The following is a 16,037-nucleotide window of genomic DNA, read 5'->3' on the forward strand; positions in this document are numbered from 1 at the left end:
GGTTTCGGTCAGAAATAAAAAGTCAGGAAAATCAGTGGTTAAAAGATTAAAAAGTGCTATCTGGTGTTTAACTGCGGACCGGGTGTTAAGTAGAAAGGCAGAGGCAGCCGTAGGGGCCAGAAGGGAACGAGTAACCGGAGGGAGAATGGGGGGGAGAGGAAGGGAAGCGGGAGAAACAAGAGTCGGGCGAAGTAAAGGAGAAGAAAGAATACCAAGTGATTGTAAGTGATGAAGGGGGAGAGGGGCAGGAGAGGGAAAGGCAGATATTGCAGTAAGTTGGGCAGTAGTGTAAACCAGGCGAGAAGCAGAGTGAGCGGCCCCTGGTCCCGGCCCGTCGCGGACGGGCGCAGATGGGCTTAACTTAGGCGCTACTTCGGTGCGCCTTCGTCGCGCCCGCTGCGCCCGCCCGCTGCGCCGCCGGAAGACAGGAACAGTTATGTGGGGACGACACATGAGGGGGGAGGGTCAAGGGGGCGTGACAGGGGGGAGGAGCCAAAAGCGCTGCAGCGCCGAGGACAGACCCGCCCAAGATGGAGGAGCCGCCCGTCCCCTCCGAGAGTCAGCGAGGAGGGGGCGATCAGCGGCGGCGGTCTGGTCTCTGGTCGCGTGCAGGGAAGAGGCAGCCAGGAAGGGTCCAAGCGCCAGGATCGGGGCGCAGTGCAGGTGAGTAGGCAAGTGGTTTTAAAAAAGCAAAACAAAGTTGTACTGGTTGGCCTTAACTAGACTTTTCACTTTTCACTTTTAACTAGACTTTTCTTTTAGTAAATAAATGTTCTTTAGGAAATGCTGACCCATGCACAAATGTATTCAATAGCTAGACCTTAATGTGACTTGCTTAGATTCTGTCATACCTGCATAACTCCCGGGATTGTCTTTTTAACCCACATAGGAGAAACCTTGCAAAAATACAATTAGAGTGGAATTGATGAGAACAGGATAGATGGAAGTTTTACTATGAGACACTTAGGGCCCGATTCACAGAACTAACTTAAGACAAAATCCTAAACTTACTACCATTTTGGTATTCACAGAAGGCACTTACTCATTTTGGTATTCACAGAAGGCACTTACTCCTTTCGGTATTCACAGAAGTTAGGAGTCCTAACTTTAGGACTCCTAAATGCCTTCTGTGAATACTGAAAGTCTTAAAATTAGGATTTTTCTCAGTTTAGTAGTAGTATAGTTAGGACTCCTAACTTTAGGACTCCTAAATGCCTTCTGTGAATACCGAAAGTCTTAAAATTAGGATTTTTCTCAATTTAGTAGTCCTAAATTTAGACTTAGGACTACTAAATTGAGAAAAATCCTAATTTTAAGACTTTCGGTATTCACAGAAGGCATTTAGGAGTCCTAAAGTTAGGAGTCCTAACTATACTACTACTAAACTGAGAAAAATCCTAATTTTAAGACTTTCGGTATTCACAGAAGGCATTTAGGAGTCCTAAAGTTAGGACTCCTAACTTCTGTGAATACCGAAATGAGTAAGTGCCTTCTGTGAATACCAAAATGAGTAAGTGCCTTCTGTGAATACCAAAATGGTAGTAAGTTTAGGATTTTGTCTTAAGTTAGTTCTGTGAATCGGGCCCTTATTGCCCAGATGAAGTCTCAATATAGAGACAAACCCCTTTGGCTGGGTCTGTCGAACAACAGGAGCTTGGACTTGACATAAGAATAAAAGAACCTTTGAAAAAATCTCAGTGCTTGGAGAATCAATTCTTTGCATCAAAAATGGTTTACATGGTTTAGATTATAATCGTTGGATTAGAAGTGATTACAGCAAACTTTACATGGAAATTTGCATAAGGAATGTGATAATAAGTTGCCCTCTCACAAAGTAGATTTTTAGGAGTTGATGAGAGTTTTTGCGGACTGTCACCCTCTTGGGAGTGGGCACAAGTATAACTGACCAGTTCAGTCTTGAGAACCACTACTGCCTTCCAGACATGGCTTGTGCAGGTAAGAATGGTGGGGCGGGGGTGGAGTGGGAGGGAGTCAACATACGATGATGAGGGAAACCTAAATTATAAAAAGAAAAACATGGTTTTCTTTTTTTTATTAAATTTCCCTTGCCGTCCTATGTTGACTCCCCCATCACGTCCCCCCACCCCGCTGCTCTTACCTGCAGGGGTCACGCCTGCTGCCTTCTTTTTTGCATACATTTCTTTTTTATAAATTAATACTGAATAGAGCATTGTGTTTAACAATAAATGAATGCTCATACTAAACACGAATATCATTATCTAACAGGAGATCTGCAAGTAAATGCTTCCGTCTTCATTGTTCCTCAGTGAAACATTGAAAATGGAAAAAGATATAGACACTACAATAATCTTCCATGGGAACCAAGGCTGAACGTTCGCTGTTATATAAATGTTATAGTATGAATGGATACAATATGATTGTGGATCGTGAACTCCACGTGTTTGTTGTGGTAAAGGAAGAACAAAGCTGTTTACTATCAGAAGATGACTCTTCATTAATTGGAAATGATCAGACCTCCAACTTTGTTGTTAGCATGTTCTCATGTCCTATATATTAGTGTGTGTTTCTAGCGAGCTGAAGCACCATTCATTCTCTCTTGCATTCCCTCTTGCCCCACGCCTGATATTGCAATGTTCGCTGTGAGCTACCGCTGACAGTGATTGCTTTTGCCTGACCCTTTGTAGGTGACAATTTTTGTATCTATTTGCCCTGACAGATGCAGCTGCTGCTGTGTCTGTTTCCTAATTTCCTGACTGAGATGTATTTCTGTACAGTTGCTACTGCAACTGTATGCTAATGTTTTGAAGAAGATGAGACTTGGCTGAGTTTCAAAGAACTAGTCTTTATGGGGAGTTCAACTTAATTTAGAATGTGATGCTCCTTTGATCTTGCTCTTTTCCAGAAACTCTTTAGGAGTTCTGGTAGGTTAGGTTCCTTTTAGATAAGATAGGGACTAATTCCTTTATGGAACATGATGTTATTTTTCATTGTTTATAATTTTAACCATATTTGTACTTGATGATTTCTGTAATGAATTATCTGATTTATTGTTTAAATAGAAATATAAAATAAAAAGAACTTATTATTCTCTTAATGGGAAATATTACTTTAAAAAAATTACTTAAGACTCTCTTCATTGACTGAAAAAAAATCTGTAAAATATGCTGATAATCGATTGATATGATCTGGTTTCCATTTATATACGGGGGCAAAGATCTGTCACCTCGAAGAAGATATAGCATGGAGTTGCAGTTCATTCTTGTAATTTAGAAAGGTTGAAATTGTACCAGAGAGTAAAATTTTACTCTTTTTGCACTATCAGTTTTCTGGTTGGAGAGATGGTTCACACCTTGAATGGAACCATGAATAATTTCCCAAGTTCGATTAAAATATCTAAATTCCAAAAGTCAATGCCCCGCACCTGAATATGTGACAAGACGGTAATCGAAGGAGATTGCTGTTTGGAGTTGGAGTATTGTGAGTTTTAATAGGGTGATATGTTGCTAATTCTAATTGTGTTTTGGTTATTAGTGTGGTGATGAGTTGTGATTTGGTTTGATGTTATTTGTTTATTGTGAAGAAGGTGAAGAGTTTCAGGATCGCTGTAGTCTAAGATCCGTTAATATACATAATTGAGATAAGAGAATAATTTCTTGTTTGCAGAGGTTTTTGCAGAAGGGTGTGAGGTACCATCATTTCTACTTAGGATAGAAATACAAAAAATATTGTTGTGTTAACATTGGTTGATGCTAGCAGAACCTAATTGTGCAAAAAAGGGGATGTGGCATTGATTAGAGTGATATTTCTCAGATTAAGATTTCATTTGTGATTGTGGTTTTTTTCAACGATTGAAAGACTAATATTTCTGCAGCAAAGCAAACAAGAATTGAGATGTTTATTGTATTAGTTGTAAGTTTGTGTAAGTATGAAGAAATTGTAAAGGAGGGTGAACTACTGCAAGGAGTAAATTTGTACATCATAGGGTTCATGCTGTGATTGGTCAGTTGGTGTACTTTTGCGCTGGGATTAGTTGGTGACGTAACTATGTCCACCTGATATTAGTTAGAAGCTGGGTGAATATTTCAATGAGATTTGTTAACTGGATTTTGAGAAATGATAGCTAACACAGGATTGGTTAAAAGAATCTGATTTACCTTAAACAAAATCAAAATATTGAATTAAAGTTGTTTTTGCCTTTCAATGTATTGCAATCATGACATTTTTAAAGAAATTAAGAATTTGGTGAAGGGGGTTGTTACTATTCCAGTATAGAAGGGAGAAGAGGCATCCCCTGAGGGTATGCCTACAAACACTATGCGGGCGTGACCAGCACAGGTAACAGTGGTGGGCCGAGACAGAGGCAGTGCGTGGTGGGGGTTGTCGACAGATGATGGGATACGGAAAGTAAAATAAATAAAACCACTTACCTGGCACTCGCCGCATCACCAAGTCGGTGATGCGGCGAGCGCAAGGTAAGAGGTTTTATACATTTTTATTTTACTTTCCCTATCCTGTCACTATTAACCTTCCCCGCCTCGCCCCACCCCACCGCTGTTAACTGTGCCCACCGCACCTGACACTATGAAAAGAGAACATGGGTTGTACACATGTTTTTGGCTTTGTCAGTGGTGCAAGATCACAGAGTAGGAAGGTCCATGAAGTTTTCTGAGATATTAGACATTTGAAATGAGAATTCTTAACAATTTGAAAGGGTAGTTATACGAGATGAAGCCAATCTCTAGACCTGCATAATATGAGGCTTTACATTTATGGGAGAAATCTTCCAGAGATAGGGAGAAGGAGAAATATCAGAGAAGGACAAAGAGAGCAGTGCATAATTATGCAGATGCTCCATGGAATGAAGGACATCATATGGAAAGTTATAATTGAGGGAACTTGACGGTATCCAGTCATTACAACAGAACCCTCAGCAAAGGAAATAATAAGAAGTCAATAGCGAAGGACTAAGAAAAGAAAGAGATAGAAGGAGAGACAGAAAAGGATTCAGAGGATGACATTTTTGGGGAAATGTTGGCTACAAGACCTCCACCTTATGCAACATCAATAAAACAAGGTGAATTGAGTGCCAGTACAAGTAGTAGAGGGACGTCTGCACCTGTAGAAATTAGTACAGTACAGATTGAGAGACCTATGCAGATAATTTAAATTGTTCCACCAGTTTTGTCTTGATCACAAGTAGCAGTTTCAACTGCTACCAGTACACTTGTAGTCATTAATACAGTACCAGTACCACCAGTAAATGTGCAGACTTTACCTAGGCCAGTTCTAAATGCCCCACAAAATGTGAATTTGGTGCCAGAGGTTCGAGGAGCGGCAGGAGGTCTGCCTGTAACAGGGTTTGTGCCGACTTCACAGAATTCACAAATTGTTGTGTGGAGACCACCACAGACAGTACAAACACCTATTGACTGTGGGACATTAGTTTTTACAGCTCCTGTAACCCCCAGAGACATAAACTCTATTGAAGAGGAAAGTCTTCCGGTTCGAAAGACAGAAATTGCAAGGTTACAAGAAATGTTAGACTCTGAAAAAGAAAGACCTCTGAACATTATCAAATTAAAAGTGGAATTGGAGGAAATAATGAAAGGGTGTTTAGAGTTAGAACATTTAGAACAATACCAAAAGAAGGAATTATTTTCCCTGTGTCAGGAAATGCCTAATCGAGCAACTGTCATACATGATAAGCTCTTTATCATGGGGGACAATGAGAGAAGCAGCACAGTTGCAATCTCCCAAGTACTATACTATCACTAAAGGCAACTGCTGTTTACTGTTTTCCAAAAGGATATTCAGTTTTTCAAAAAACTGTTTCTTACCGGGGGATCCCTGAACAACTGGTATGTCCTATTACCACTCAAAGTGATGGGATATCCAGAGATATTGTAGAAGACGCCTCACTCACTAATAGTGACATGCTTCATCATAGGCGTCTTTCCACACCCAGGTAAGATGGTACTACCTGGGCGGACTCAACCAAAGATGTTCTGGGAGTTCTTTTATAAAATAACAACTGGTTATGCAGGGAACCAGATAGGTGATATACTAAAAATACCTCCAGGTATATCCAAAATCTGTATTTTATTCGTAGGGTACCTGGGGTATATGATACAAACGTGATGTCAATGTTTTTTTTTAATGCAATTTATTCAAATGTACGCTCTCTATAATGCCAACATGTTTTGGCCCTCGATAATAGCCCTTCCGGGTCTGGGGCCTTCTTCAGGGCTAGGATGTTTACTCTTCGGTGTCTCTGCCTTGTGTTTAGCAATATTTTCATGCACAACACAAATGAAGCCTATTGCACTCACCTAAATTTCTTATTCATCCAGTAGTTTTTCTACTGTATGGTGCTACTGTGCACCATGCGGGTCTTGTGTGCTATGGTGTCGTCTTGTAGTCACACATTTGTCAAAGATCGGACACCTATCGTTCACACACCGCCCGCCGCCGAGTGATACATGGTACATGATAAGCTAACAGGATTAGCCCAGGAATATGAAATTGATCTTTCTAAAAAGTTGCACTTACAGAAAAGATACAGGGTGCAATTTAATGATGTAGCAATAGAAAAAAATGCATGCTCAGGAATGCTGTTGCACATTATGAAATATGAGAAATGCATTCGCAGATGGAGTGAGACTGAAAAATTGGAAATCAAGTGTACAAAGAAACATGAAAAGAAAAGGATGGAAGCTGATTCGACAGGTAAAAAAGATGAGGATAATAAGGGAGAGACCACAGCCTATCCTCAAGAGAAATAGCACGAGGGATGTATGTACATGTGCCCTGGAGTAGAGGGGATCTCACAGCATTTGCGAGCAATATCCCAGAACTGAAAGACAGATCAATGCACTGTACTCACCGGTAGAACTGCTTATAAAGATTTCAAAGGTGTTATGGCTGATATACATTCTTTGATACTGTGGTATCAACTGATTTGTGGCCTGAGTGTAAGACTGCTGTACAATGGCTGTGAGAGGAACCAGTGAGAAATGCTAGGACACATGCACCTTCTCAAGTGGTTATGGAGAAGTTTGAAGATGTTATTACCTTTCTGAAAGGTCGCTTGCCTCCAAATGATTTGAATTGGGTTAAGATTAATCAAATGACCCAGGAGCCAAAAGAATCTGTTCATGAGGTCTATGAGAGATTGTCACAGGTGCTTCAGCAGCATTGTGGAAGCGAATAACCCGAAGAAAAGTATATGGGGCATTTTGTGTCTCCATTTGTTTTAGGACTGAAGCCAGAGGTCAGTTTGCATATAACACAAAGCATGATCTGCTGGTAGAATAAATCACATGATGAAGCTCTAAGATAATCAAAGTAGTGCAGTGATGTGCTGGAAATGAAGCAGAAAAAGAAAAGGGTATGTTGGAACAGAAGAGGTTGGCTCAGAAAGGTTTTCAGAATCCTTCTTTTACAGGAAATCAAAGAAAAATGCAAGGTGTTGTTCTTCCACAGGTTGGTTTCTGGGGTAATCAAGGAGGATTTAATGTGCCACAGGGTAGAGGTAGAGGTTATCCAGTTAATATCATCACAGATGATATGAAACTCGATTACTGCAGAGGGTTGGCTGATGTGGTCCATTCTGTTTCCTATCAGGTTACAGCTGATACAAAAGACCTGCACCAAGAACAGTGCCACTACCTCAGTCCTGGTGACTGGGTTGTGATCAAGAGGCGATTTCCGAGGACTTGCTTGAAACCAAGATGGAAAGGCCCCTATCAGATAATCCTCAAGACCAATACTGCTGAAAAGCTGTGCGAGAGTTCTGAACTGGACTCATGCTTTTCACATCAAGAAAGTGAGAAATTTGGAGTCCGTACCTCTGCTTTCCCCTCACTTCTTTGGCATGGTGTACTGCTCCACTGATGGGAGTGGGACCTCGCCCCAGCTGAGAACTAGCGCATGCTTATTACATGCTCTGCCTTGCTTGTGTTTTTATTTTATGGTTTACATTAAAACTAAACCTTTGATACTCCTGATGTATAGCTATGGACCTTCCTACGTATTGTTCTCATCGTGCTGCCGGGCCTCCGGGATGTCGGCTGAATAGCTGTGTACCATGTTGACGTAAATAAAGGTTTTTAAAAAAAAAAAGAAAGTGAGAAATTCAGAAAAAGCAGTTGTGCGAAGGGCATCAATGACTGCACCACCAGTTGATAGACCACCCAGGCCAGATGCACCACCACCGCAAGAACAGCAAGAGGAAGAGAGGAGTGAAGATTTGCAAGTCAAAGGCAGATTCAAGTGCCTGATGTTACATAAACTAGTATTGAAGTCTCTAACAAAACAGTAGCAGAGACTGTTCATCAAAACATAGACACCACTGATAATCCATCAGTACTACTGGGAGATCCGGGTGAAGGAACAAGCACTAGAATAAAAAGAGTCACTCACAGAACTGACGGGCACAATCCTGTGTACAAGAAAGACTGAGAAAAAGTACATCAGTTGATTGTATTCCAGCAACTATACCTGAAGAAACTGAGTCAAGTGATGCAAAGTGGTATAGAGCAAAACAAGCTATCACTCAGAAGATTAGGGAGAGGAAGAGTGCCTTCTTGAAGGTATTCAGCACCCGAGTGGACATACTATATTGATCAAATATTGAGTGTTACACTAGATGATCTGTGGGAAGTTAAATCTAAACTGTATGAGCCAGCCTGTTTTCGAGATTTAAAGGAGAAATGAGAAAGCTGAAATAAATAACTGTTAATAAGCTGAAACCAGAATAACAATAATTGATCAATGAAAAAGAACTGTCCTGTTAGTCTTTTATTATGTTAGACTTTTATTTAGACTTTTATTATTTTAGTTTCTTATTTTACAGAATATCAACCTAGGCCTGAGTCTGCAGTACAAGCGTAGGGATAACATAATAGAAGAACATGGAGTAGGGTTAAGGATTGTCTAATTAGAAATTGAAGTGCAAAAACTATCGAACTGATGAACAACTGAACTGCTGGATTGTTGAGCTCCGGATTCAAAGAGATGCCTAACTTGATTCAAGAGAAATGTGTTGCATTAGAAACAAGTGTAAATATATTATTTCCTCAATCTTTGTAATAACAGTAGTAATGATTACCACAGTACTAATAGGATTGTATTTATCCACAGAATTGAACATTGAAATAGTAATACAACTAAGCCACATGCATACCTTAGTGGTGAAGATCAACTGAGAACTTCTTTGGTTAGTAACAAAAAAGAATATTTTTCCACAAATCTGTTTTGTAGATTAGTGCAAGAAAACACTTGTCCTATAGATTCAGAGGACTGCTATGTTTGTACTGATTTACCAACATTTGCCTCAGAAGATGTTACTTACTATCACATGCCATTATCTTATGCTATTTCTTATAGTATCCTGTTTTCACAGACGAAAACATAATCTTTATTCTAACTATGACCGAATTCTTTCAAGAGTACCCCTGATAGAAAGTATGAATTTACACCTGCAAGCAACATAATGGACACTGCTTAGTATTATGTTTTTTCCTTAAATACCCATAGATAGTGTTAAGGCTTACAAAAATAACCTGACTTGCTTGATGAAACCCTTAGAGAAAACTTACATTATAGCCTTAGAAGAGAGATACATAAACATAACACGTAGCAAAGATAAGCATAGTGATGTATTGAAAATGTTCTTGAAGAAAAAAGGAGTTGAAATTAGAAAGAAAATGGTTTACCCAAAACGAAAATTTAACAAGGAGATTGATCTGTGATTCCTGGAGTCTATTTTATGTTTGGACAAAATGCTTGTTTTCTGCTACCTGCAGATGGGGAAGTTATTTGTTGTTTAGGTGTTTTAACTCCTAAAATGTACAATTTTCAAAATTTAGATGCATTAACAATGATACCCACACACAGACATAAACGTAGAAGTGAAACTGGAAATGAATTAGTAGGAGATATATTTGGTCATCATTGCAGCTGATGGTGAAATACTAAACGGTGAAAAGTTTAGAAAGTTATCAACAGTTGTCAACAAAATGGCAACAAGCACTTCTGGAGCTTTGCTCCTAGGTAACACTAAATTATTTGCTATACAATCCATGGTGCTTCAGGATCGTCTTGTCTTCGATATCATACTCACAGAAAAAGGTGCAATCTGCCAGATGCTTAAATTAACTCATTGCTGTTCATATATTCCTGATGAGAGTAAGGAAATTAAGAACCTTTCAAAGAACATTTCAGACTTGAAACCTGAATTAGAGGAATTCGACACACCTGGTGTTTCTGAAAATTTTGGAAGGGGAGTTCAAATGATTGGACATTGGTTTTCTACAGCAAGATGAGGAATTCTAAAAGCTGTGCTAATGCCAATATTAATAATAATAATAGCAAAAAGAACAATTGATGGACAGAATGCTGAACAATGTCATACATTCACCCCAGTACAGAGAGCTAGCCTAAATCTATTGTTTTTGGCTTACCATGCCATTTCAATTGAGAGTCAGCCATATGCAAATCAGTCTTGACCCTGTGCCCAATGGGAACAGTCCAGCCCGAACTGCCAGGCCAGGTCCTCCCTGGACTGGAAACAAGAAACCTAGTACTGGTTGTGGAGTTTCACCCCTCATCAGCCAAGCTAGCTTGACTCCAGTGGCATGGAGAGCACAGGGCCCATGTCTGGGCTTACCCGTCCCATTCGGAGTAACAACTGCAAAAAGAACAATTGATGGACAGAATACTGAACAATGTCATACATTCACCACAGGATAGAGAGCTGGGCCTAAATCCATCTGTTTTTGCTCCCCATGCCATTCAAATTTAGACCCAACCATATGCAAATCAGTCTTAACCCTGCTCCCCTTGGGAACAGTCCAACCCGAACTGCCATGCCAGGTCCTCCCTGGAGTGGAAACAAGCATCCTAGGACTGGTTTCAGGGTTTCAGCTCTCATCAGCCAGGCTAGCTTGACTCCAGTAGCATGGAGAGCTAGAAACCCACATCTAGGTATACCCATCCCATTCGGCGTGACAATTGACTGGAAACAAGCGTCCTAGGACCGGTTTCGGTGTTTCACCCCTCATCAGCCAGGCTAGCTTGACTCTTCTGGCATGGAGAGAATGGGACCCAGGTCTGGGCACTCCTGTCCAATTCAGAGTGACAAATGCAAAAAGAACAATTGATGGACAGAATGCTGAACAATGTCATACATTCACCCCAGTATAAAGAGCTGGTCCTAAATCCATCGTGTTTTTGCTCCCAATGACATTATAATTTAGAATCAGCCATATGCAAATCAGTCTTGACCCTGTTCCCCATGGGAACTGTCCAGCCTGAACTGCCAAGTCAGGTTTTCCCTGGATTGCAAACAAGCATCCTAAGACCAGTTCTGTGGTTTCACCCCTCAACAGCCAGGCTAGCTGACTCCAGTGGCATGGAGAGCATGGGACCCACGTCCGATCCCAGGATGCTTGTTTCCAGTCCAGGGAAGACCTGGCTTGGCAGTTCGGGCTGGACTGCTCCCATGAGGCACAGGGTCAAGACTGATTTGCATATAGCTGGGTCTGAATGGGCATGGCGCAATGAGCTAAAGAACGATGATGGATTCAACCCAGCTCTGTGACTGGGGGTGAGTGTCTGAAATGTTTCAGTCCTCCATCCATTATCTTCTTGTGTTTTCTTTGTTCACCCTAAGTTGGCAGGGTATGCCCAGACATGGGTCCCTTGCTCACTTTGCCACTGGATTCGAGCTAGCCTTACTGATGATGAGTCTTACCCTGAAACAGGTCCCAGCATGCATGTTTCCGATCCAGGGAAGGCCTGGCTAAGCAGTTTGGGCTGGACTGTTCCCATGAGGCACAGGGTCAAGACTGATTTGCACATAGCTGGTACTGAAGTGGGGTGGCGAAGTGAGCTAAAGAACGATAATGGATGCAACCCAAAACTGTGACTGGGTATGAGTCTCTGAAAAGTTTCTGCGCTCCATGCTTTATCTCTTTGTTTTTTTCTTGTTCACAAAATAATAGGGCTTTTCTTTCTGTTTCTGTATATATTATTCTTGAGCTACAGATGTTCTCTACGAAAAAGGAGGGAAAGGGCATCTCTAAAGAGATTTTGAAAAGATTTGGCTCGAAATGGTAACATAAATGATGATTATATGAAATCTAAAAAATACAGAGGTCAAAAGAGAAAAAGACGAGACTCAAAGATGATGAGAGTGAGCATTGAATTACTCCGCAAGTGAAATATGTTTAGTGTGATGGTTAATACAACCATCAGATAGGGGATTGTCTCAGTAGATAATAATTTGCCTATAAAATTGATTAATAATATTGCTAGCTTGCCTTAGTTTAAACACAAAAAAATTTATTGAAATGACATGTAAATGAATTGTGTAAAACGCACCAGGGGTTGATTTTCACTGATAGGCCTTAAGTAGACTTTTACATTATCAAATATGGGCCTTATTACGATGTCGGGCAGAAGGCCTCCTGACAACTCATTGGTGATGGTCCGCCTGACATCTGAGGTATCAGTCCGACCGCTGTATTATGATACGGGCGGCATGACTAGTGCCTGCAGGGTAAATCCGCTCTGCCTCCGACAGGCTCAAGAAGACCGAAGTGGCAGCGGGTGGATTGTAATCCCCAAAATGGAGGCGGTGCCTGCTCGGGCACTGCCGTGGGGATTCGAAATGCATCTTTCCGACAGCTTTTACATGTCAGCTCTTCCGCCAAGAAAAGGCTGTTGTAAAGGGTCTTTTAGGACCCCTAGCAGTTCCCCTGTCCCCTGTGGCCCTCAGCTATGGGCCCTGGGGGGGGCACCACTAAACATCAATGCATTGTGTGGCAGGCACAGGATGTTTAGAAAGTGTATGTTTCCTATAGCACCTTGTGCTGCGGCCTACAGGACAACCCGCAATGGGAAAACTACACTTTCCGACCGCCCTGAAGGCAATCGCATCATAATTTAGGAAGCGGGACCATGACTCTGTGTCGGGCAGTCCCGTTTCCGACATGATGTCGGTCTGATGCTCATCCGACCGGCATCGTAATGAGGCCCTAAATGTTCTTTAGAAAATGCTGAACCATCCACAAATATATTCAATAGCTTGACCTTCATGTGACTTGCTTAGATTCTGTCATAACTGCAGAATGTGCTAGGTTTATAAAATGTATTTCTTATTTAGGCTTCGTTTTCTGGATGAACTAAAACAAAATGTATTTTTATCAGATTTTGATATAATACTGAACAGAGAATTGTGTTTAACAAAATACGTATGTGTCAAAGTGAAGTAGACCACACAGGTGAAGAAAGAAGGTTTATTGCTTAACCGTCGTCAGCTCCCGACAAGCAACTGATCCTAACTGATCCTTCCAGTATGAAAGTTGGTGTATTCCACATTCCAAAGTTGGACAGCTTGGAATGTGGAAAGAATCACACCACAACATATTTCCCTCCTTTCACAAATACTTATAAAACAGAAATGCTGAAAGATTAAAAGGCTAAATACATAAGAGTTAATTGACTGTGCAGTATATTTGACCCTATACTACACATAATATAAAGAATATATCTTGCTTCTGTAAGATACATTAACAATGGAATATTTCACACCAAACCAAAATTCTATACATCACAAAATCTTTTGGGTCTTGATACAGATCTCTTGCTTTTTCGAAGCACTTCAGTAGAAGCATCTATTACCCCCTTAGAAACATTGAGTAAGGTTCCCTCTTTGTCAAAGGTATCACTTTGGTCATTAAATACACTCACTTCACTGTTCATGACCCCAACTTTGTGCACTCTACTCTTATTCCACCACTCATGACCATTAACTCTAATAGCATACTTTGAAACAGCATCAACTTGAACAGGATCCTTGAATTTAGATTTTCCTTTGACCACATGAGTGGGAAACTTAATCCGAACCCAATCCCCCACCCTGATGTCTGAAATATCTTCACGAACTTTGTGTCTGTTGTCAAAATACTCTTTCATCTTGCTCTGAGACAACAGTACTTTGGGGCGTATATCTTCATCAATAGCATTGCTTTTTCCATTTTTAGACTGATAAGACCTTAACCAAGCTGGACACAATTTTGATGATGGTATCCGTCCCCTCAGAAGTTCAAACTGACTTTTACCAGTCATAGCATTTGGAGTGGTATGATGGGACCACAACATACTATCCACAGCTTCCTGAACAGGAACAGAATTCTGAACCGACCATTGAATGCACTCAACCAAAGTGCGATTAATTTTTTCCATTAGGCTATTTGCTTGTGGATGGTACAGGGCAATGCGTTTATGTACCATGACATTTTTTTCCAAAAACTCCCTAATTTCCCTAGAAATAAACTGAACTTCTTTGTCCAAAACAATTTATTTTGGAAAGCCTTCCCTAAGAAACCATTTCTTGAGAGAATTTAAAAGAAAACCAGTTTTAGGTTCATCCATGAAATCAACGTCCCACCACTTGCTGTAATAGTCAACTATGACAAGGGCAAATTTGAAACCACGTGGTAAAATGTTGAATGGACCAATAAAATCTACAGCAATCTTACTCCATGGTCCGTCAGGTAAAGCACACGGTTGAAGAGGAAGAGTAGTGGTGAGTTTGATACTCTTGTCACTATTTGCACAAATGACACATTTTTCTATTTTCTTAATTATATCTGTGTCCATTGCTGGCCACCAATAATCCTCTCTTATTTTTCTTTTAGTAATCGTCTAGCCTAAGTGTCCCTCATGACCGATCTCAATAATCCTTTGTTTCAGACCAAAAGGTGGAACAAACCTCCCATCCCTCATTAAAATACCATTCTTTTGAACATAAAGTTGATATGCAATTTTAGTGTAGACTTGCAAATGGACAGGTAACATTCTTTCTTTAGGCCATCCTTCAATCACAAATTTGTTAATGATGACTAAATCACCATCATCTTCCATGTTTGATAACCATCTTCTTCACTAATCCCTTGTCCCTGACAAACATCTATAGATGATATAAGACATTCGTCGCAATCTTCATCACACTCATCCGGATAAAGATCGACTGACACAGGAGAGCGAGATAAATAATCTGCCCGTACATTCTTCCCACCCGGGACGTATTCTATTAAGTCATACTGCAACAATTTTGCACTTAATCTTGAAAGTCTTGGGGTATGGTCTCTAATGACACTTCCACTTAAAATATTCACTAACGGTTTATGATCTGTTTGTGACACAAATCTTCTTCCCCAATAAAACACTTAAATCTCCCCACCGCCCAACAATATGCTAAAAGCTCTTTTTCAATCACAGAAAATATTTTTTCATTCTCTTTTAGTGACCTTGAGGCAAAACCTACAGTGACTTATTTTCCATTACTTTTCTTTTGAGACAGTGTTGCACCCAAACCATCATTACTCGCATCCACAGTTATAATACACTCTCTCAAAGGGTTGAAAGGTGCTAATACTTCTGTAGAATTTTCAAATTCTTTTTGCCAAAAAGACGACCACTCAAACATTTTCTTTTTTTTTAACAATTCCCTTAGGTTCACTGTTTTGGCTGAAAAGTTTTCGACAAATTTTGCATACAATTCACAAAGACCCAGAAAAGATGATACATGTTCCTTGGTTGTTGGACATGGTGCATTTAAAATGGCACCAACCAAACCGGGTCTGGGTAAAACTCCTTTTTCAGAAATCACATGACCCAAATATTCTATGCGTTCTTTAGCAAATGCAATTTTTTTTTTGATTTGCCACAATTCCTGCTTTTTGTAATTTAATCAAAACCATATCTATGATCTCGTCATGATGCTCAAGGTCTTTTCCTGCTACCAAAATATTATCTTGAAAAGTCACTACTCCTTTTATTCCACTTAAAACCTTTTCCAAAACACGTTGGAAAACTGAGGCAGCAGATGCCAATCCAAATGGCATCCTTTTGAACTGGAAAGTTCCAATTGGGGAAGCAAAAGCTGTAAACTGTTTTGATGATTCATCCAGGACAACTTGATGGTATGCGGATGCCAAATCGATCTTACTGAAAACTTTTGATCCTGAGAATGTGGAAACAATGTC

The sequence above is a fragment of the Triturus cristatus genome, chromosome 5_2, assembly GCF_964204655.1.
Source record: "Triturus cristatus chromosome 5_2, aTriCri1.1, whole genome shotgun sequence".
NCBI lineage: Eukaryota > Metazoa > Chordata > Amphibia > Caudata > Salamandridae > Triturus > Triturus cristatus.